Source organism: Peromyscus eremicus, chromosome 5 (genome assembly GCF_949786415.1).
Source record: "Peromyscus eremicus chromosome 5, PerEre_H2_v1, whole genome shotgun sequence".
In the NCBI taxonomy this organism is placed as follows: Eukaryota; Metazoa; Chordata; class Mammalia; order Rodentia; family Cricetidae; genus Peromyscus; species Peromyscus eremicus.
Genome location: NC_081420.1, coordinates 72,156,449 through 72,180,291, shown reverse-complemented (window position 1 = coordinate 72,180,291; position 23,843 = coordinate 72,156,449). Strand labels below are relative to the sequence as shown.

At 44.4% G+C, this 23,843-nt stretch overlaps 1 protein-coding gene across 1 annotated transcript in view; it reads left to right on the top strand.

Moving 5' to 3' along the window:
* Nucleotides 1-23,843, top strand: part of Prtfdc1 (phosphoribosyl transferase domain containing 1) — a 101,158-nt gene that overhangs the window by 50,129 nt on the left and 27,186 nt on the right. The gene's annotated exons all lie outside the window — the stretch shown is intronic.

Genomic DNA, 23,843 nt, shown 5'->3' with positions numbered 1-23,843 from the left:
TGTCAACAAGTATGTAAGAGTATTTCTCACGGTTCTAGGGACTGAAGTCCAGGACTAAGGCATGGTTGGGTTCTAATGAGAGTCCTCCTGAAGTCAGATGGCTGACTTCTCTTTGGGATCTCTTAGAAGGGCACTAATGTCATGCCATAATTACTTTCTACTAAATGCTAATACTGAATTAGCTAATGCTAAATCCTTACAGCATTAGGAGATCCTAACACGGGGGTTTAAGATTTTAGCATATGAATCTGGGGAGCAAAAATACTCGGTTTGTAACAATATGTGTGTTGTGGAACACTGTCGTCCAGCATAGTGTGGCCATCTTATTGAGAAGAGCTGTGACCACACACACACACACACACACACACACACACACACACTCCTCACCAAAGCATACTCATGGATATTCCCTTGTAGATAGAGGGCTCATTAGATCCTCACCTGAAATTCCAGCCACTTTCCCCATGCTACACCACCCCATCTCCAAGCTGCATTCAATTCTGTCATGACAGCATGTAATCTTAGGTTCTAGGGTATGTAAGAGGCAGAAGGTTGAAGGGTGGGGGCACATGACATGACTCCATCTGGACAGTTTTAGGGAGACTGTGACACACACTGGGGTGAAACTTTTCAGTGACACAGCATCTTGTGAATCACCCACACTACTGTATCTCCCCACCCCATGCTCCTGTAAGTAACCCCAATAAACTCCTTTGTTTAACAAGCTGAACTTGAGTAGGATAATTTCCTTGGTCTGTTGTTAGAGAGTCTTCTCTGGGTGAGTAGCTGATCATGCCTCCCCAAGAAAAGTCACATAACAATCTGATACAAAATTGGATAATCCCTATAGCTCATGTACACTTTGGTAACAAGGGTTGACTGATCCAAAAGTAGATCAGATCTTTCTGAAAATTCTCACACTCAAGAGGAAGAATTCTTTTCCCCTTGGGGAAAGTGTGAGCTTAGATCGTAAACAGAAGCAGAGACAGGAGGGAAGCATTGCTGTCGCTTGCATTTAAACTGCCTTGTCCCCTGCCTTTCTATGAGTGGTTGTCCCTTCCTCTTTTCCCACCCGGGCGTGCTGTGTGTGTGTGTGCATGTGTGCACGTGTGTGTGTGTGTGTGTGTGTGTGTGTGTGTCCTTCAAATGTATGAGGACACATGCAGATGAGCGTGCACATGCGTGCATATGTGTATGAAGAGAGGAGGACAACCCAGAGTATTGCTCTGTAGGTGCCGCCACCGCCGCCGCCACCTTTTAGTTTTTGAGACAGGGTCTTTCCCTCTCCTGGAGCTGGCCAGGTAGGCTAGGGTGGCTGGCCAGGAAGCCCCGGGGATCTTCCTTCTCTGCCGCCCCAGCACTAGGAACACAAGTGTGTGCCCCGATGCCAGGCTTCTCAACGGCATGGAGCTACAGCCCTTCCTCTGATTCTCACGCCTTCCAGGTGAGCCTTGGGCCTTCTGAGCTACTCACCCTGCCCCAACTCCCCTTTTAACCAATTGTGTTTCCACTTAAATGGCTTCCAAAATACGGGTCCTGTTGTGTCGGCTGGAGAAAATCCCAAGTCGGGCATCAAGAAGAATATAAGGCTTCTTTTAACAACTGGCAAGGGCCCCATTGTATGTCCAGTTCCAGATGTTGGGAGCATTTCTCTATTGCATACATTTAGATTCTTAGTTCTGTGACAAACATACTTGCTCATCCAAGTGCTGGGCACACATTTTTTGTTGGGTTTGCTCCCAGAATCAAGTGCACTGGAAAGCTGATGTCCAGGTTTCCCTGCAAAACAGTTGTATTTCATATAGTCCACGGGCAGTTGGTAAGGGTATCCCTTTTTCATGGTATGACCATCTCTAGATAGCCTTACTTTAACACAGCTTCCAATTTGATAGGCAGAAAGTGTCAACACATTGTTTTCTGTTGTTCAAGTTTGGGTTTCTTGGGAAAAACAGGTCATACTTACAAAGAAGCTCTGGATTCCCCTCAAGTTCACGCTCATGTTCCTCTTATCAGCCCATGGATGCCTTCGTGCTGACTGACTCACACTATCAAAACGCTAACAGAGTTTCCTGCCATCCACAGGGCTTATCAAAACATCACGTGGTCTAATTTTGACACACCCACCCCAAAATACCAATATCTTTCTTCATTCTCTTGCAGGGGAGCGAGATGGTAGGGCCTCTGACATCTTCAGATGACCAGAGATGGCAAGAGCAATTTTGCTTCATTTTATTTGGTTTTTGTTAACAGTCAGACTCAGTGACTAGAGGTAGGTGGGAAAGCCTTTCAATCAACCCAGATTGCTTTTGCCTCACAATTTAAGAAGAAAAAAAAATTAGTCCTTTTGTGGCGCTTCCCTTTTCTAGTGTCTATTCCATGGGTGATCTCCAGGATCTGGTATCCCCACAAGAGCCCGGATGCCTCTCCGTCCTGTCAAAGGGCGTACATTTACTTTCAGTTTCTTCTCTTTCACGGGGAGCAGACTGAAATGAGCAGGTCCATGTTGGAAGCTGACCTTAGTGGACCAGGCTTCTCATAGAGAAGCTGGGAACAGAGAAAGGCCGCTTCTCCTCCACGGCACGTGCTGCCGACGGGAAGCCCCGTGGCTTGTGCATGCGCACAACGTGGCAGGGCATTGGCTGAGGCTGCAGACTTTGGCTGCATCAGAGCAGCAGAAGAAAGACAAGGGAAGAACTATTTTAATTTTATTTTTAAACCGAATGTATATCACATATCTTAGAGGTCTGAAAATTATGTGAAAGGAAGTTTTGTAGAATAGGGTTTGTAATAATATAACTTTTCTAATAGGTTAAAATTTCATTGTTACTTTTGCATTCAAAGCATCCTTTCACTATATGTGTGTATACACATGTTATAGTTACATTTATATGTGTACATGTGAAATTGTAAACTATTATATTTAAATATAGTAGTTTTCTGTATGTGCATCAAAGTATTGGGACAGTCTGGTGTAAACATAGGGCCCTATGGAATAGGAGTCAAAAGGATGCCCCAAGAACAGGCTGGGCTCTGTGTGCCATCCCTACCTCTCCCCAATGAAACATGCGGTTGCTTTATTTACTAGAGTAAGGAAGTCTAGAATCTGCAGAAGAAAGCAAAACTCCCTGTTACAGAGAGAGGATGGCTCACTGGGAACAAGCACCTTCCATCAATATGGATAAGACATAGGCTCCCCAAACCTCAGCTTTTATATTTACAAAAACAGAGGGGCTGTCTTTCCACTAAAGGGACACCCAGATTTATACTCCTAGGAGATGTTGGATGGTGTGACACAGGTTATATCCAGTCTGTCAGGGGAGCTGGATCCCTTGTCTCTCCAGTGAGCCTCCCCCCTCCCCCGGCCCCCGCCCTTGAACCTGGCCCCTCCATCTCACCTCCCATTCATGCATCCCTACTGTAGTACTAATTATTTCCTTTGCTGGAAGCCTACACCAAGCCCAGCTGTATTGGGGGCTCAAAGGGGTTTATTGGCCAGAGACACACTACCATTAGCAACACCACCTGGATTAGAACCCATGTTGTCATGCTGCAAATTCACAAGCTTAACCAATAAACTCTGATGTCTCCTAGTAGGCTGGTGATTTTCAAGCTTATATCAGCCCTGAAATTTTGTAAGGGTTATTTCCGAAAATCTCATAAACAGAGCATCACTAGGCATAACTAAGTTAGAACCCAGATGTCAAGCACACTTCCGGTCCACAAGCCTAGGTTTGCCCCCAAGTATCACAGAGCCTCAAGCTCTGTATGAAGAAAAGCCACTACATGTGACCATGGCAGAGCTAATCTTGTCTTCTGTCCAGAGTCTTCTTGATGGTCAAATGCTCAGTCTTCACAAGGGAGGCCCAGCCACAAGACCATGACTCAGTGTGAGCATCCCTGTCAGCAGTCAGACGGCAGAGCTGACCTGGTTGAAGTCCTCCTCTGAGGACCACATGGGATAGTGTTATCAGTGCCATGCACACTCTGCTTTACCTTGTCACCTTTCCAAATAGACGTGAAAAGGTGGGAGCCTGTGAGGACATGTTTCTGAGTATCAACACCAACAGCATAGCCAGGTTGATGAGCCCTGATTTGTTGTGTTAACTTGAAGTTACACATAGAAGCCAAATGTGAAGACTTTACTACGGGACAAGTGGAGGTCTGCAGTCTTGTTCTGCCCATCATTGGGTGGATTTGGACCAGCTGTCAAACATTCCATTTCAGAATTGGTGAGATGGCTCATCAAAGAAAAGCATTTGCCACACAAGCCGAGTAATCTGAGTCCTGGAACCCATGGCAAGACCTGGAACCCCTAAAGGTAGAAGAAGAGAAGCAGCTCCACAAAGTTACTGTCTCACTTCCAAATGTGCTCCATGATGCATTCATGCATGCATGAGTGTGCAGAGTGCACACACACACACACACACAACAACAACAACAACAACAACAATAAAATAAAATAAAATTTTAAAAAGATTTCATTTTCCCATCTAGAAAAATCAGGTTATATAAGTAAAACTTGCCCTGGTACCCATCACCAGTTTAGCTATTACTATTAATTTATTAATTACTGTTTTAAATTAATGAAGTTAACATTCTAATTGTAAGATAATGCTAAGAGTCAGTGTTTTTATAAACGTTGTTAGCATGTATTGTTATCTATTTATTTAGAAATGGGCCTGTGAACCCTTTTTGATTTTCTTTAAGTTTAGATACTTTCTTTCTGAGTTGGGTTTTAATTTTCAAGTGATTTTTCTCTCTTAAATATGTTGGATTATGGACCATAGTCAACCCACTTAAACATCGGTCATATAATTAGATGTAAAGTACATCTAATGAAAGGCAAATGGAAGCGATAACGTATCAGCGTTTGTGGGAAAATGTACCAGAGTTGTGTAAGATATCTAAACAATGAGAAATGGGGTGGTGACTGTACAGGAATTCTTTGTAATAACCTTGAAACTTTTCTAAATCTAAAAGTATTCTTTGAACGTTGTCTGTTCACAGCTTTCAATGAGAGGAGAATCTCACATAACTATCATTTCTGATGTTCTTCTATTTGCACATATCTGTTTCCTTCTGATAGCATTTTCCTTCTGCCTGAGGTATTCCTGTGACATGTTCCACAGTGAAGATCTCTCGTTGATGAGCATGCCGCACCTTTCATATGAAAGGCCCTTCCCCTCACCTTCAGTTTTGAACTGTATTATGCTTGTTGGGTGTACACTTCTGTGTTGACAGTCACGTGAGTGTGTACTTTGAGCGTGTCAATCTACTACTTTTTCACTGGCATTGTTTTTAGCCAGAAGTCTCCTATTGTGGGTTTGTTTTGTTTTTGTTTGTTTGCGTGTTTGTCTGTCTGTTTTAAGGCAGAGTCTCACTTTGTAGCCCAGACCAGCCTTGAACTTGAAGTCCTCCTGCCATAACCTCCTGAGCGCTAGGATTACAGGCATGTGCCCCCACGCCCAGTTTCATATTTTCTGTTTCTGTCAGCTAGCTCCCGTGTATCCCTTCCGCAGTGTCTCTTCTATAATCAACCAACCCTGGCCAGCTGTATAGATTTCTTTTAACTGCATAACCAGTTACCACAGATTTCAGCTCTTACAACAGAAATCTTTTACTATCTCACAGGTCCCATGGTCAGGAGTCTGACCTGGCGTTGCTAGGGCCTCTGCTCAGGCCTCTTGAGGCAGAAATCAAGGTTGTCATCTGGCTGCATCCAAATACGCTCAATTAGGAAAAGTAGCCTCTTCCAAGCTCCTTCCGGGTTGCTGGCAGAATTCGTCTTCTGAGGTTATTTGTCTGAAGCCCAGCTTCTTAGCCTGCCGTCAGCTGTGGGCTGCTCCCCACCCACTCCTGCCACATGGCTCTCTCTGTGACATGCTAGGACACAACACGTCTGCTTGAACACACAGAACCCCGTTCTGATAACTGCGGCAATGACCCTGACTTCCGGTTCTACCGTCTGGGTCAGTCCTCGGGTGATCTTAATGAGTTGATTGTTCTCAACATTTTCTTGCCTCCGTGCCTAGTAATCTCTCACCAGATGTCAAAAATTGTCAAGTACGTTAATGTGTAATAGTAGTTTAAAATCATGTCTCATTGTAGTTTGAAAAAGATCATGTGACATAAAGTTGGGTGTTTCCACCATTCGTCAGAATATAGGGCAGTAGTCGTGTGTATGTTAACTTTGTTGTGCAGCATATCTCTAGAACTTTCTAATCTTGCAAAATGGAAGCCTCTGTGTCCATTGAGCAAGTCTGGTTCCTGGAGACTACCATTCTGCTTTTCCTTTCTATGAGTCCATCTGATTTAAGGAGTTGATATAAATGGGATCGTGCCGTATTCTTTCTTCCCACTCCATGATGCTGGGGATTGATCCCAAGGCCTTACACATGCTAGGCAGGCACTCTACCACTGAGCTGTATGGCAGCCCTTTTATTCTGAGATAAGTTTTGTAAAGTTCTCCAGGACCACAAAGTCAAGCCAAGCCTAATGTTGTTTACCAGTCAGTAAACACAAAATTGGATCTAGTTATGAATGTGTACAAAAGTACACTAAATTTAAGTTAAACCTGTTCTACTTTCTGTATCCAAGAGTCCCTCTCTACATGCTTCTCGGGCTTCTCATGAATGTCCACAAGTGAGTCAACTATAGTTAGCATCAGGTGACTGTCACCTCTTCTACCAGCCAGGTTGCAATCTCTGCTTCCATGTTCTGTCTAAGGAGCCTCCTTTGGGTCATTTGTGATTCCTGTGCTGAGATATCTAAGAGTGGCCATGTCTATGCTATTAGTGGCCAAAGTCACCAGTCCTCAGGATGAGATGGGATTAGGTCTCTTACAGAACTTAAGAATCCAAAACAGTTCTGAACATACCATTCCTCTGGTATATAGCCCTTTCCCCAAATCTTCCAGTCTCTAATAACATGAATTCCATCAATTTATTGTTTAAAAAAAAAAAAAGCCAGCTACAGAAGAGTGCACATCTTCTAGGTTCCAGCGGGTGATGGGAGTCAGGATGCACAGCCCCTGCTGCTCTAGAAACTTCTGGCTGCTGAACTAGCTACATGCCACATTGCTATGCCCAGGAATTAAGCCAGGTATGTCTCTGAAGATCTATGGGATTGTGCCCTCCATCTACCTGCAACACACAGAGCAGATCTTCACTCTGACCATAGCAACTAGAATAGACAGGGATCCATTCAGAGCCAATAGATGCTGATCCAGTTCCCCCTAGAGGTCTCCTCCCTGGCAGTGCTGAAAATCTACCCAGACATCCTGGTGTGCAAGAGCTACTGCCCCCAGTGGCTAGGGTATCCTCATGTGGCAACTCAAGCCTCAGTGCTGTGGAGGCTAGTCCTGAAACTGGGCTGCCTCCCTCTGCTGGTGGCTGTATGCCTGGGGTCTATATTAGTCACCTGTGTCACTATGATAAAAAAAACAAAAACAAAAAAAAACAAAAAAAAAACCTGACCGAAACAACCTAAGGGAGAAAAGACTGCCTTGGGCTCATGGTCACAGAAGGATTTCAGTGGGTTTTGGCAGAGAAAGCCTGGCAAGCAACTTAGTTCATGGTGGTGGGAGCATGGAACAGGGCTGTTCACATTACAGTGGAGTAGGAATCAGAGGCTGTGAAAGGAACCAGGGGTCAGGTATCACCTTATAAGCTCACCCCTAGTATATACTTCTACCAGTGAGGTCCCAACTCCCAAAGTTTCCTGCCTCCCACCAGCTGGAGAAGCAGCATTCAAAACATCATGTCCTGTGGGTAGACAGGTCAGATTAAACTGTAATAGGGCCCAGCAAGTTTCTCTGATTTAGGAAGATGCCATCGTCAGGCCCAGCCAACTGCAGGAGCCTTAGGAACTCTAAGTGGCCCCTTTGTTCCACTCTCAAGACTGTAGGATTATGGGATTCTGTAGAATTCTGATTCTCAGAATTCCTTCTACTTCATCTTCTGTTGACTTCAGAAGCCTTATGCCAGCATTAGTGTTCTTGCGACAAATGCTGAAGACTATTCATTGCTTGAAGTATTTTCCCTTCACCTTCCTGTTCTCTCCCCCCTCCCCTTCCCCATGCAACAAAGGGCCTTGTGTTCCTCAGCCAATGACAATAAGTATATGACAAGAGCAAAGGGGAGGAGCCTGTGTTTTATTGCTAGGGTGCCTGATGGAAAACAACTGAGCCCCAAGCTCCCTGATTCAGGGCCGCTGACTTGTGTCCTGCTGCATCACGTGACCATCGGAGCGCAGAGCCTCTCTACCCTGGACCTACACTGGCGAATGTCCATCAGGGTGATCGCAGCACAGACAGCAGAGCGAAGGTGCCTCTCCTCAGACACCTTGCCTTCCTCCCTGGCAGGCTAGGGTAACACCTCCTCCAGGAACTTCTTACACCGGACCCTCCTTTTCGCTTTGTGGAGAAAGCTCACCCCTTCTCATCCAGACACCCCTGTGGTCCTCCTCCAGGACCGCTCATCTTCCAGGCTTCCACCAGCGCGGGGAGAAAACAACCTCATTTCCTGTTGTTTCCCCGAAGACTTTCCTCTGACTGTGGTTACAAAAACGTTCAGTAGAGAGCGACGGTTTGCTGGGGCACACCATGAGAGTCCAGCTCTTGCTGGGATAATACAGAGAGACCCGTGAAAAGTCTGGTGCTACTTTTAGATGAGCCATGATGTTTACACAGATTTTTTCCCAAGACCACCCAACTCATTTCACACGTACTCTTCAGCTTTGCAAGCCCTGGCCTCCTGAGGAAAAGAGAAAATGTAACAACTCAGCGCCCCACCCAGTTCTGAAGACATGACTTCATACTCCAAGTATTTGCAAGCCCGCTCTACTGATCAACATGCCTACGTCAAATAGGCCATCTTTTCTTAAACTTCATTTCTCTCTCTCTCTCTCTCTCTCTCTCTCTCTCTCTCTCTCTCTCTCTCTCTCTCTCTCTCTCTCTCTCTCTCTCTCTCTTTTTAATGAAAGGTGTCTCTAGAAGCAGTCTGCCCTCTGACCCTCTTGTGTATTGCTGATACCTCACTAGATATTTGGAGAAGTTTGAGCAAAAACCATAAATCTAAAAGTTAAAAACAGAAGAGGAAGAACTTGGTATTTGGCCTTCCCCCAGTCTCCTGTCCCATGTATATTTCACACCAATTTCCTTTCCTCTTTAGCCCTGTATTATGCTAAAAGTTTTTACCCAAGGAAAGTTGGTGAGGGTTTTTTCAGTGCATAAATCTGCTGTCATTGCTTCTTTGATTCGTTTTGAGAAGCAAGTGAGGCGCTGTGTCAATCTGTTCAGGCTCCTATAACAAAATACCATAAGGCCAGTGGCTTATGAACAAGGAAGTTTATTTCTCACAGTTCTGAAGTCCTGGACAAAGACACTCGCAGACTGCGTCCTGGGTCATAGATAACATCTTCCATCTGTGCATTCACACAGTAGAAGGGACACGGTGGCTCTCAGTATCACTTTTAGGAGGACACTAGACCTATTCATTTCACAAGGACCCACCTGAGGCTGGGCATGGTGGCGCACGCCTTTAATCCCAGCACTTGGGAGGCAGAGGCAGGAAGATCTCTTTGAGTTTGAGGCCAGCCTGGTCTACATAGTAAGTTCCAGGCCAGTCAGGGCTATATAGAGAGACCCTAATTCAAAAGACCAAAACATAAAATCTTCTTTAAATTTTTTAAAAATTTATTTTATGTGTATGGATTTTTTTGCCTGTGTGTGTATCTGTGTGCCATGTACACACATGACCTAGTTCCTGTGGAGAGTGGAAGAAGGCATTGGACCTCCAGGAACTGGAGTTAAGGATGGTTGTGAGCCACTATATGAATACTAGGAATTGAACCCTGGTCCTCTGCAAGAGCAGCAAGTACTCTTAACCACTGAATTCTCTCTCCAGCTGCTAAGCCCCACTTCTTAGTATCAGTCCATTGGTGATTATATTTCAACCAGTAAGTGAAGATCCGACATGAACACTCAAGCCACAGCGGGTGGGTCACAGCAAAGGAGAAATCAAATGACCTGTTGAAGGTTGTCAATCATTACCATTGGTTGTCAAAAATTGATTTTTCCATATATGATCATATTTAATCTGGAAATCATCGCCTCATCTTAAGTTTGGTTGTTTTGAGTTTCAGAGACATAGCATTTCATGGTAAGTTTGTATTAAACATGCTTTATTACAATTTAGTTTCCCAGGATATAGGAATACGCTGGGTTCTTGTATGCAGAAAACAACATGGTATCCAAGTGGGAGATGGGCTCTGACTTTTCTTTGGTCCTATAAAGTGGGGATGACATCTCTCCTTTTGTGCCATCATGATGTCTAATTTAAATGCCATATTAAAGTCTTTTACCCAGTATACTTTGATAAATATCTGCTGAACCGAATGTTCTCCTTTTAGTATCCATAAAAGGGGAAAGAGTGGGCATGATAGGGAATGACAGACAGACAGAGCCAGGCTGTCTTGGTGGTAAGGAATGACAGACAGACAGAGCGAGGCGGTCTTGGTGGTAAGGAACGTCTATGGGACACAGGCACACAGCCCGCCTCCAGGTTGCTTTCCAAGAAGCAGAGGTGAACAGACGCAGCTACATTGACTAAGGGGAGGCTGTCACAAGAAGGAAGCAGCGGTGCTTCCTGCGCTGGGGCTGGCTGACCAGAAGCAGGCTGATGGACAGGCGAGGTGAAGTCAGGCAACAATTCATATTGAAGCGGACTTCGATCTGGCTGTCTACGGGTGATCACGATTTCAACAGGCAGAGTTACTGCAGGGAGACATTCTACGTAGAGGGTGCACCAGCAGGCATAAAATAAAATGTGGGGCATGTACTCAGCTTAGCCAGTAGATTGGCATAAGTGGAACATTCATTATGGCTACTCAGAGGGTGGCCTCGGGTCCTGCAGCATCCCTGTTTCTGGGGAGCTCCTTAGGAACGCAGTCTGTTAGCCAGGCGTGGTGGAGCACTCCAGGAATCCCAGCATTGGGAAGGGTGAGGCAGGAGGGTCTTGTCTGAGGTCAGTTTGGACTACATAGACTCGGTCTTGGAAAAAGAGGTAAGCAAGGAAAAGGTGGTAAGAAGAAAAGCAAGGTGGGAGGGGGGAAGGAAAGAAAGAAAGGAGACGAAAGATGAGGAAAAGGGAGGTGAGGAGAGAGATCCAACCACAATTGTGCACATACCTGCTGGGAAGCTCTGGAAGAGCAGGAATGTAAAGAATCAAGTCACACAGAAAGGTAGATTGTGGCCAGACCCAGGAGAGAGGCTGGCAAGCATGTCCCAAGCAGGAACAAGCCGGAAAGGGGAAATTGAAATCCTTTTACAAATTTGTTGCTCTCGATTTATGACTCTGTAGGCAGTTTTTCCTCCTGCCTACCTGTTTTCAAATACCCAGCAGCCACTACTTAACTAATTGACTCTGAGGCTTAATATTACCTATAAATGATCATTTGGTAGCTCAGGCTTATTACTGACTAGCACTTACACTTAAATTAACCCATAATTCTTAATCTATGTTTAGCCACATGACTTGGTACCTTTTCTCAAAACAACATTCTTGTTTTGCTTCCTCTGCATCTGGCTGGTGACTCCTTGACTCCACCCTCCTCCTTCCTAGCAGGAATTTTTAATTGTTTTTAGGACAGTTTTAGGTTCCTACAAAGCTGCTCAGAAGGTACAAAGAGCACCTCCCCACCACCAACTTAGAACTCACAGAGATCCTTCTGCCTCTGCCTCCCAAGAGCTAGAATTAAAAACATGTGATATGATACCCAGCTTGGTGCTCACTCTTGGTATTTAACATTCTATGGGTTTGACCGACTGTACAACGACCTATATTTATCAATACTATTAAAATGCTATATGAAATAGTTTCTGTCCTAAAAATCCTAAGCTCTGCCTACTTGTTTTTTCTCTCCCTAACCTCTGATACCCACTCATCTTTTTTAAAAACTATGTCCACAGTTTTGTCTTGTCTGGAATATCATGCAACTGAAGTGATACAGGGTGACTTCTCTCACTGAGAAATATGCATTTAAGTTTTCTTCATTTATTTTCATGGCTTGATTAGCTCACTTCTTAACACCAAATAACCCAGTCTACTGGCTCAATGTACTATAGTGTATTGTCCATTACCTACACTAGGACCTCTCTGTTGTTTAACAGTTATAAGTAAAGCTGTCATGTGCAGGTTTCTATACAGACATATGTTTTTTTTTTCTTAACTCATGTAGGTAAATACCATAATTGCTAGATCCTATCACATAGGTCTTGGGATTGGTGACAGCTGTGTGCTCAGCACAGCTAACACTTAGGAAATTCTCAGCTAATGATTCTGACCAGCAGGCTTGCCCAAGGCAAAAGTAGATGAAGGTCCAAATACCAACAACAGATAAGGTAGTTTTGTCAGCACTGAGCTAAAGCATCTAAGCTCATCACCACAGGTGCAAGCCCCCAAGGGGCAGAGTGCGGTGTCATCTGGAGACTGGGTCTGCTGAGCGGGACCCAGGTGCTACATCCGAGCCAAGAAGTAGGAAGGAACAGTGTTATCCAGGCAGCCTGGCCAGATGATTTTGGAAAATACAGGACCATTTTGTTCCTCCAAGTCGACAGTTCTTTCCTCTATCCCCACCCTCAACCCAAACCGTCCTGCAAGGAGGGGAGGAAGCTCATTCTTAGACAAGTCTACCTTGCACAACGCTGACAGGCTCAGCCAGCTATAGAACTTTCAGAGGAGCTGGGCATGGTGGTGCAACGCCTTTAATCCCAGCACTCGGGGACAGAGGCAGGCAGATGTCTGAGTTCGAGGCCAGCCTGTTCTACAGAATGAGTTCTAGGACAGCCAGGACTACACAGAAAAACCTTGTCTCAAAAAATAAAACTAAGCCGAAAACCTTAGAAGACCTAAAAGAATAAAAATAGATATCCGTGTTCTGGTATTTTGCAATATGCTCTAACTGCAGCCTCAACATTTCTATGACAAAATGGGACTTCATTCTGCAGGCATGGCATCTTTAGAAATAGCTAGAGATGAGCAGGGATGCTACCGGTGAATCTAGAGAAACTGGGTGGGACTGAAGAAAGATCTCATCTAAATGCCTAAAGGAGATGAATGTTCTGGATGCTTCCCAGGAAGGCAACTTCCTCCAGTGTTCTCCCTTGGCCCTTTCTAATTCCTGCTATGTCTAGGAATCCTAACACAACGATATGAGCTGCCTTAAGATTTGAACAGTGTTCATCTGGCTAATTTTTTTTTTAACTTTTTAAATGTTTTCATTGATTTTTTTTGAGCATTTCACCATTGTATACATATTCACTCCAACTCCTCTCCTTAACTCCTCCCAGATGTACTCCCACCTCCCTACACCCCAATCTTGTGTCCTCTTCTTAAAATTATTATTTAATGGTCCATAGACTCTAATTTGTGCTGTCCATATGCTTCTGGGTATGGGGCATCTACTAGAGCATGGTCCACCGGCCAGGGCCACACCCTTACAGAAAACTGACTCTCCTTTCCTTCCCCTGAAGCTCCTTCTTGCTCTATACTCGAATGCTGACTGACTTGATCCTGTGTGGGACCTTTGCAGGCACCCACAGCTGCTGTGAGTTCATGAGAGCAGAGGTCCTGTCACGTCCAGAAGACGACAACCTCTGAGATTTACAATCTTTCCACCTCTATAATGTCCCTGAACCTTGGGGGCTGAGCACCCCACACTCGCGTAGTCACTTTGACCTGTTGGGGGTGTTAGTTTCTCCATCAACCACCATCCACTGCACAGAGAACCTTGTCTGGTGTGTCTGGAAGCTTCACCAATTTACAGGTGGAGGTCCGCATTGAAAGGACAGTTTGATGCTATGTCCATTTGGCAGAATAATAGCAGTAAGTTCAACCCTGGAGCCTGTGAGTGCCCCAGCCAGGAGTCATCTAGTTAGTTTTTGAAGTTACAGTTATAAATCTTTCCTGAGTTATTTAAAGGAGGAGGAAGCTGCAGAAAACGGTGTTGTAAGAACTAGTCACCACCGGGATTTGGCCGTGCATGTGTTAAGGTATGCTCTACATAGTCTTTGTGTGTGTGTTTGCATGCCAGAGTAAGGGATGAGTAAGGGGGGGGGGGGGTTGTTCAGATGTATTGAGAGGCTCAGCTTGTTTGTCCTGCCCCATGATTTTAAACTATAATTTAAATCAAAACAAGAAGTCCATACCACGGTTCAAAACAGAAGGATATCCTGCCCTGCGCCAAGGTTTCACACAAGGTTCATGGCAAGTACAGTGGCTGGATCTGTTTGGAAACTCCATTTCCTCTTTCCCAGAATCTTCTAGAACCAAGTGGCTGCTTCTGCTCTCATCCTTCTCTGTTTCCTCGGCAACCTGTCATTATTCCTGTTGGTCTAGTTTCCTCACATCATTGTGGTCCCTTTTTCTAATTAAACATTCCTTTATTTCTCAAGAAGAACTTTGCTCTGTTGACTGGGGATTGCTCTTGGCTAACCAGCAACCCTTTTGAAGATGGGGTAGAGAGAGCACCAATCACAAAGGATTAATAAATCATTGACCTTAAACAGGAAACCATTCAGATATGGAAGAAAGTCACACCATGTTTACAAAGTTAGGAACGCTGAATTCAGGGAATGCAAAGGAAACTCAATTGTGCATGTAAAACATGCGTATACACATGCTCCTGATTACTATTACTACTTTGGCATTTTTAATGTATCATTTACTATTGGCAATAAAAATCAATAATTTTTCATCTTAATGCTCATTCCATGGGTTTTTGCATTTCAGCCTTTTGAAAATATTGAGGAGACTGGGAGATGATATAATACATAGCAGTAATGAGAACAAGGAAATGTACGTGAGTAGGTCTATGTTCCTAGTCTTTCCATTTCCCATGACGCCCAAAGTCAGAGTCATTTCTGACTCTCCATCTGTCTTTACAGATCCTTTTTCATATGTGTTTGTTTATCGCTTTGGATTTGTGTTTATCTTATTCCCTTTGAAAATGAGCTCCTTCAGGAGTCTGGAGGAGGAGGAAGCAAGAAAAACCACATGCTATCTGGAAATGCTTCTTGTCTAAAACGAGTAAGGGGAGAAGTATTAAAATATAAGCAAAGTATCTATGCCCACATGTTTCTGATGCTTCAGCAAACACTGGATGCTGCCAAGTGCTAGCCACAGTGGTCCAAATAGGACAGAAAGGGCTTGTGGTGCCTGAAGAGTTCATTTCTTGTCAATTTCAACATCCACTATATTCTGTCATGGTTTGCTAATGTTCAGATATGTGTAAAACGTTGGAACACAGAAAAAAAAGTCAAGTCCAGGCAAATGAAGAATTACCAGGCTAGAGGGATAGCCTAGTGTGTAAAGCACTTGCTGTGCAAGTGTGAGGAAGAGAGTTGGGATTCCCCACAGAGATGCCAGGCAGCACTCAAAAGGCAGGCTGGCTACCTAGACTGACTGAATCAGCAAACTTTGAGTTCAAGTGAGAGACCCTGCCTTGATATAGAAGGTGATAAGCAATGAAAGAAGACACCTGACATCAAACTTGGGCCTCCACACATATATGAACACACAGGGATGCACATAGGCACACACATGTGAACACCCATACGCTGGCACCACACAGAGATACATACAATAAAATAAATAAATTATAATAATGACTTGTGTGAAAAAAGATGGCAAGATGTGGCATGAACAAAAGTCATGGCTTGGAGGACAAAGGCCATGATGAGTGCCTGACATCCAGGGTCCTCTGCAGCTAGTGGTATCCATCAGCAGGGGTGAATTAGTTCACAAATAGGGGACTCCTAATGTTTGTCAAAATTTGTAAATATTGAATTTTTCTGTGACTTTGACATTTGGAAAAGTTCTTTTGTTAACAAGTAGATAAATTTATTTACACAGTTTTTATTATCAGAAGGTAATAATGTAGTCCAATCTGAAACAATCAGAAACTTACCCATCTATGCTAGATCCCATCTAGGTCTTCTACCACTGTGTTTTTTAATGTTCTGGAGACCATCCTACAGCCTTCCACATACTGCACATGAACTCTGTCACTGAACTCCATGCCAGACCATATAGACTTCTAAGACACTTCTAAGGTCATTTCCAAGCCTACTGATCTATCTATCCATAGCTGGGTAGTAAAAAACAACATGAATCCAACATGAGTTCCAAACATGATCCCTGGTGCTTCTGTTGGTGAAAATAGCAAAAGGGGATAAAAACTATGCTCACTGAGTGGACCATTGTAAAGTATCAGGACTATGGCTTAGGAGCTGGGAAATCACTAAGAAACCCCAAAGAAACTCACAGATGAACTTGTTTCAAATAGTGGTGACCATGACTCAGAGTGTCACTGGATCACACCATTCATAACCACATGCCTCCTGGGTTGCAGTCAGCCCCTACCACCACCACCGTGGGTTGCCGTCATCCACAGTGGACCACAACCATGAGGCACACAGCTTACACGCATTCAGTGTATTGAGTAACTCAAACAAAAAGTAAATCACAACCCCAGTGTTAGGAAACAGCAGGTACACCTGTTGCTTCAGACCACAGATGACAAGAAGAGAGTGTGTCCTGCAAGTGTTAGTGACTTCTGCATGCTAGGTACTTTTCTCAGTGCTCAGTGCACATGAATTGGTCCACCCCTCCTGATAATCCTTGGAGGTAAGAACCATGAATACACTCTTTCTATGCACAAGAAAACTGAAGCACAGAGAGGTAAAATTGTTCCCTGTGGTGATGCAAGCCTTTAATACCAGCAGTTAGAAGGAGGAGGCAGGTAGATCTTTGAGTTCAAGGCCAGCCTGGATTATAGATCGAGTTCCTGCACATCCAGGGCTACACAGAGAACCCCTGTCTCGAAAAAGGGGAGGGGGATACCAGTAACTGGAACCTGAGGGTCTGTTCTAGGGTAGTGGATACCAGCTATCTGTTCACGGTCTCCAGGTTCTCCTTTACCACCCCCATGCCAGAGATGGTCAAAATGGGTTTCTAAACAAATGCTTTCAGAAGCAAAATACACTTAAATAAACAGAAAACTGCCAGGCAGTGGTGGCAAATGCCTTTAATCCCAGCACTCAGGAGGCAGAGACAAACAAATCTCTGTGAGTTTGAGGCCAACCTGGTCTACAGAGTGAAATCCAGGACAGCCAGGGCTTGTAGTAGAATATTATTTTAAGGTGTGTTACTTTTGTTTAATTCTGTGAAGCTGTGTTACTTTGCCTGTGTAAAACACCTGATGGTCTAATAAAGAACTGAACGGCCAATGGCAAGGCAGGAGAAAGGATAGGCAGGGCTGGCAGGCAGAGAGAATATATAGAAGGAGGAATCTGGGAAGAAGAAGGAATGAGAGAGGAGGACTCCAGGGGATAGTCACCCAGCTACACAGCAAGCCACGGAATAAGAGTAACATTTACAGAAGTAAGAGAATGGGAAAAGCCCAAAGGCAAAAGGTAGATGGGATCATTTAAAGTTAAGGAAAGCTGGCAAGAAACTAAGCCAAGCTAAGGCCGGGCATTTCTAATAAAGAATAAGCCTCTATGTGTGATTTATTAGGGATCTGGGTGGCAGACCCCCAAAAGTAAAAAAAGTAAAAAAAAAAGAAAAAGAAAAAAGAAAAAAAAAGAAACAAGGGATACACAGAGAAACTCTGTCTTGAAAAACCAAAATAAATAAATAAACAGAAAACCCAAACCAAACAAAACGGTAAGACAATGTCAAGGGGCAACAAATTCCCAAACATTAGCATGGCAGTTTTCAGCCTTTTGGGTTTAGTAATGGAACGTTGTCCAGCCACATCTTCCTTTGAAGCCAGTAAGTTAAGACAAGCGAGACTACACAGTGGGAAGCAGGCGCAGGCGCAGAGAATGCGTGAGATTCTGTGTTGCATCCTCGCTGTGCCGTGCCATCCCATGCAGCTTAAAGATCTAAGGGACCCAATTAAAAGTCATGTCCTACCTCCTTTGGCCCATGCTTGGAAAACCGGGACACCAGCGCCAGCTCAGTCATCCTCATTATCTGACTCAGTATCACACATACTAAAAAGAAAGGACTCAATGTGAGCCCTGTGCAACGTCTTAACCAGAAGTTTCCCACGGTGAGCATTTAATTTTCATGTAATGAAAGATTTCTGCTCTGCATCGTTGTCCATTTCCTGGAGCATCAGCGGTGAGCGTGAGCAGGCAACAAGTGGAGGCAGCTGTGGAGGGGAGAAGGCTGGGGATGCTTAGGGCACCGGGGTTTCAAAGCAAAACACTCTGCCTTGGAAAATGAATGGCTTAGAGAGTGGTTCTTTTGTTTATTTATATTCTTGGTTTTCCTCTTCCGGTTCTTCCACGGGACAGGATATTTTCAGTAGTTCTTCTTCCTCAGTTTGTTTTCCACTAAGAGATGTCTAAGCCGTCCAATTCTGTATGCAGAATCGCATCACCGACTGGGCTGTGTAGCAGTACCTGGAAGGCGAGTCACTGTTGCTAGAGTTTTCCTGCCTGGCCCACAGTCAGGACAAATCTCTCTCACCTGCCAGTCCCACAGCCGCTCAGACCCGACCAAGTAAACACAGAGACTTATATTGGTTACAAACTGTATGGCCGTGGCAGGCTTCTTGCTAACTGTTCTTACAGCTTAAATTAATCCATTTCTATAAATCTATACCTTGCCACGTGGCTCATGGCTTACCGGCATCTTCACATGCTGTTTGTCATCATGGCGGCTGGCAGTGTCTCCTGACTCAGCCTTCCACTTCCCAGAATTCTCTTCTCTGCTTGCTCCACCTATCCTTCCTGCCTGGCTACTGGCCAATCAGTGTTTTATTTACTAACCAATCAGAGCAACACATTTGACATACAGACCATCCCACAGCAAGTCACCTAAACTAACTTCCCAAATATTTCTTCTAAGAATGACAGAGCTAAATGTCAGAGGTTTCCTTTAGGATTTTAGTCTGTCCACACTTCCTTTATCATCAGCATTTTTACCGTGATGTTTATTTCTCTTGGTCACTTCAGCTATTGTACCTTACTTCACTCCGTGCCCATGCTGCTCTCAGGAGTCACTATGTGCTTCTTGCTACTAGGACTACTAGGGAGGGGTGGGACCATGTCTGCTAGGTAGAACTGGGATGGATCTGGGCTCCTCATCCGAGCTCCACTGCACCTTAGTGGAACAGATCAACCCATTCATTCAAAAAAAAAAAAAAAGAAATACTTCTAAATTATGTGGGGTGGAGAAGGAACCACCTAGCTTATTTTATGAGGCTAGCACAACTCTCCTTTAAAGATCGAGCAACAGAATACGCCAACCCAGTCAGGTGAAGTACTGATGAGTAACCTTAAGTTTAAAACAAACACCACCCCTAGTTCCGTATAATAGTTTGCATATGATAGTTGGGAACCATTAGCTATAGATCATGGTTAAAGACAGTGGACTGGATATATACAATTAACTTCATCCCTTCCTGAAGCCTTGCTAGAACTAATACAGGGGAAATCATGGCCCCCTATTTAGGTTCTTGGTCTTATTAATAAAAGAATTGAAGGACAGACCCAAGCAGAATTCCAAGAATTTTGTTAGAGTTTATAAGAAAACCAAGGCAGGCCAGCTGAAAACTTCAGCTGCTGCCTGGAGGAAGAAGATGGAGAAGGAGAAAAGAGGCCATGCTACTTATGCAGGCATGGAGGTCAGACGCCTGGCTTGAGAAGCAGCCGTGTGGCAGAGGGGAAGGCTTTGGAGGCAGATAAGGACGGACGACCAAATCGTGGGAAACTCAACTCGTTAGTGAAGGCATGCTTAGGGAAGAGAAGACTTACAGGCTGTAGAGCTGTGGTCTTGCAAGCTATTGTACTAGGGGTGGAGATACTAGGAAAGAAAACACAACCTCTCGTTAAAGTACTCATTATTCTACCCATTGAGCTCACCTTCCTAGGTGTGGTCCCTTAGCCAAGTGAATGACCTGGCTGATTGGAATGCTAGGTCTCCACTCAGGCTAGAGATTCTATTCTTTTGACCAGGAGATTTCTCCAACTCCAAGAGAATGAGATCAAAGAGATCAAATGTTTGCCCCAGAGGACTGAAAGGAGAAAGAGAAGTCCTCCATGGGTGGAGGAAGTCAGCATTTAAGTTCTAGGAAGTGAACAGGTTGATGGAGATCACGGGCACTGCAGACTGGAGCAAGTGACCAGCTGAATGCCTACATGACTGTCAGCAGCAGGGGAGGAGCTGAGAGGAGCCTCCCATTGAGTTCCCGGAAAGACTCAGGAGTCTGTCACCACCTTCTTAAAAACAGGAGTAAAGGCTGAATGGAATGAAAGCTCCAAGGTTGGTCGAAAGCTTACAGATGGAGAACTGGATCTCTTGGTTCCCTTTTCTATGTCAGAAGGAGACAAAAAAAGAAAATAATAAAATAAAATAAAATGGAAAACTCCCTTGTTTTTATAGTCCCTAAACCAGGGGAGCTGCAGACCCTAGTGGGCCTGGGAAGAGGCCATTTCCTAATGGATTACAAGGGAGAAAATGATCATGAAGTTAAGTTGTTATCGGCTTTCTACCATTGTGACGAATACCTGAAATAACCAACTTACGAACAGGAAAGGCTTGTTTGGACTCAGGGTTTGGAGGGTTCAGTCCACAATTGATTGGTCCCATTGCTTTTGAACCTGTGCTGAGGCCTCACATGATGGAGGGAGCATGGTAACAAAGCCACTCACTGACCCTGGGTCCAGCAAATGAGATGGAGTGGGGAGGTGGTCAGAATGCCAGTATCACTTTCAAGCCCCCAGTGACACGTTCTTCTCCTGCTAAGCACCATCTCTTAAAGGTGCTACCACCTCCCAGGACCACCAAGCTGGAGACAAGCTGTCAGCATGGTGGTGGTGCAGGAGTGCTTTCGATCTAAACAGTAACTGTAGGTGTCTGGTGGACCAAAGGCTGGCCATGCGCCGCTCTCTGTTCCCAGTGTTCCACACCAGTCAATTCATTTGATCTTCAAAACAACCCCCCCCCCAAAGGAGAAGGAGCAAGAACAAAAACAGCCAAGACATGAAACAAAAAGAAAAAGAAAACAAAGACCCCACTAGATATTAAGACATACTTAAAAACCATGAACATTATAAGAATAAAAGTTTATTAGGAAAGTTTAATGCATTATTTCCTGCTTATAACTACTTGGTAAGCCAAATTAATTAATTGAGCCTATCAGATTACTTCATACTAGAATAGCCATGTTAGGTTGGAAAAATACAGAAACTGACCCTTTTACATGAGAATAAAAAATATTATTTTTAACAATGGGCATTTCTAGCCCATAGGGGAAAATAATAATTCAGTAAAGGGTGTTGGGATAATTGACTATATACACACTTGGAAGATATAACTTCCAGATGGGTTAAGGACAAATCTAATATTAAAAACATGTTTAGAAACTTGGACTGAGAAAGGCCTTTGCAAATGAGACTCGCTTGGCAGCCTGCTGTGTGACTTTGAGTACAATATTTAGTTTTCCAAAGGTCCATGGTTTTGTTGTTGTTGTTGTGCTTTTAGCAAACAAATATAAAACCAATAGGATAGAGATGAACATTCGACAGAGTAGGTATAATAACAGAATTATTTCAAAATGTACTCTGATCCATTAACCCAAATCTCACTTGTTACGTGGTGCCTTGTGGCTTGTTGTTTTGTCCAGCTATGATTATCCCTGACCTGAAAATGTGTTTTCCTGAAGCTGGTCACAGCACAGTTGACTCTAATATACAGATCGTCCCATGTTGAGTCCTGTATCTCAGTGTCCCGTCCCTGGGAGCGATAAGAAAGCATTCTACCTTGACACTTTTTAAAGATTCAAGATTTTGGTTTAGGAATAGATAGATGTAGCTATGCATGCCACATGAGTGCAAGTGCCCCGGAGGCCACAAGAGGGTGTCGGATGCCCTGGAACTGCTCATGTGAGCTTCTGGATGTGTGGTCTGAGAACAGAACTTGGGTCCCCTCTGAGTGTAGCAAAAGCAATTAACCTCTAAGCCGACTCTCCAGCCCTCCTTTGATATTTTGTTGCAAGTTCTTAGCCACCATGGTAACTGATAGGAATTCCAACCATGCCCCCCATGGTCCCGCATGCCAGGCGGGACACTTAGTCATTTCTGCTTAGTCATTTCCGGGTCATACATCCTGTGTAACCCATGACCCTGTGGTTGTGTGTTGTGCAAAGTGCACTGCGCAGCCACGTGATCTATGCGCATGCGTGGAATAGCCACGTGGGCTTGTGTGCGCAGGTGTGGCTTGGCCTCTAAAAGACGGCCCCCATGTCTCCCCGCCCCCTTCACACACGTGTCCTTTCAGCAGGCCTGATCACGTCTATCCTTTCTCCTTGTCTTAATAAAACTCTTGTTAGTGGATTCTGTCGTGTTTTGTGACTTTTCCTCGCAGGGTAAGAGCGCCACTAAAAACCACCAGTAACTGCCTGTAAATATGAATGGATCACCGATACAAAAAAAGCCTAGAATTCTTTGTATTCGGTGATTCTTCTCTTTTAAGGATCAGACTGTTGATATTATCTAATTTAACAGTTTGCCTTCAGATGTTCCCTCCAATGCTGCACTAAGGGGAAATGAAGTGAAATAGAAGTGAACCTTTTATTTATTTTGGTTCTTTTGAGACAGGGTCTGACTGTGTAGCTCTGGCTATCCCGGAACTCACATTGTAGACCAGGCTGGCCTTGAACTCACAGAGATCAGCCTGCCTCTGCACCCTCTGAGTGCTGGGATTAAAGGCGTGTGCCACCACCGCCTGGCTCAGAAGTGAACTTTTTTTTTGTTTTGTTTTGTTTTTTTGGTTTTTCGAGACAGGGTTTCTCTGTGTAGCTTTACGCCTTTCCTGGAACTCACTTGGTAGCCCAGGCTGGCCTCGAACTCACAGAGATCCGCCTGCCTCTGCCTCCCGAGTGCTGGGATTAAAGGCATGCGCCACCACCGCCCGGCGGAAGTGAACATTTTTAAGATCTCTCATTCTCTCCACTTTTGATCCTTTTTTCTACCCTTTTGGGTCAGACAAAGGTACTTCACTGGCAGAATGGTCATATTGGTGTTTGGGCTATTTTTTTTTCCTTTCCCAGACAACCAATCCCCTGACAAAGTAACTCTATATCCCGACAGAGATTGCTACCTGTAGGCAGCAGAATCCAACTCAAGCCAGCTCAAGAAAATGCCTCCAGGAAGTGGCTTGAGCAGCCGGAAACTTTGGGCTGGCAGGCTCCTCCATCAGAGCTGTTTTCTCCACACTGCTAAGCCCGGCCCTGCCTGACCCTATGGGATGAACTCTTCCAGAATGAGGGAAATCCTTTTCATGACAAGGGATGAGACTGCTAGACTGACAAATGGAAGAGCTGTCTGCACCGGTGACAGAGGACATCTCCTGCTTCAGCACAGCACACATGATTGTCTCCTCAAGTTTATCATCTGTACCGAGGCATTGCAACATCACCACATTCTTGTTTTGGTCATGAAGCAGACTGGCTGCGTCTGGCTGCTTCAGTTCCTCTGATATGCGTCTGTCATGAGGCAGAGACAGAAGCAGAGGACATGTTCCATTTTAATTCTTCCCCAAGTGATTCTCATGGGGTACGCTTTAAAAAAATAAATAAACAAATGAGTATTTGCTGGGTTGTTTGTGTGCTTGCTTGCTCTTTGAAGTTTTCTTAGGACACAGGAATGTTCGATATTTAAACATTGGGAAGAAAATGAATGATAAACTCACTCTTAGAAGATCTGAATTTTAAAACACAAAAAAAAATCTGCCCGGTTCACATATTCTTGGAGCTACAGAAGAGTCCTA